At 40.7% G+C, this 454-nt stretch overlaps 1 protein-coding gene across 1 annotated transcript in view; it reads left to right on the top strand.

The window, feature by feature from the left end:
• Positions 1-280: 280 nt before the first annotated feature.
• AFDN (afadin, adherens junction formation factor) overlaps positions 281-454 on the top strand; it is a 182,195-nt gene continuing 182,021 nt past the window's right edge. The window contains exon 1 of the mRNA XM_019526929.1: positions 281-370. The gene's annotated coding sequence lies outside the window, so the exon portion shown is untranslated. The remainder of the gene's footprint in view (positions 371-454) is intronic.

The raw sequence follows: 454 nt of genomic DNA, 5'->3' as shown, positions 1-454 counted from the left end.
TGTAGGGTCCGAGATGATGTGGTGATAGATTAGTGCTTGTGCTGACTATTCTTTGTGCCATTGAGTAAGTAAGGAAAAGTCAACCGATTCTGAAAGGGTGGACCATATTGGGTGTCTTGAGGGGAGTCAAGCTATTAGTGGGTGGATTATGTCCCAATGGACTGGCAGTGTAGGATTATCAAGGAGTCTGTCTAGTAAGCTTGTTTCATCATTTGTGCAGTGGAGATGAGGGGGAGCAATGTTACTGAGGACTGGTAACCATAGGAATGGAGTGGGGCATGGTAGTATGCAACTGAATAACATGATGTGAGAGCAGATGAACAGATCATGAAGGCATTGGCACCCCACATGAACCCTGCAAGTTTGGCAAGTAGGTTATTGCTTGCTTTGATTTTTAAAACAGTTTTCTGGAGATGTGATTTTTTTTTTTTTTTTTTTTTTTTTTTTTTTTTTT

The sequence above is a fragment of the Gavialis gangeticus genome, unplaced genomic scaffold (genome assembly GCF_001723915.1).
Source record: "Gavialis gangeticus isolate Ggan-Ray unplaced genomic scaffold, GavGan_comp1, whole genome shotgun sequence".
NCBI lineage: Eukaryota > Metazoa > Chordata > Crocodylia > Gavialidae > Gavialis > Gavialis gangeticus.
This window is presented reverse-complemented; position numbering and strand designations above follow the sequence as displayed.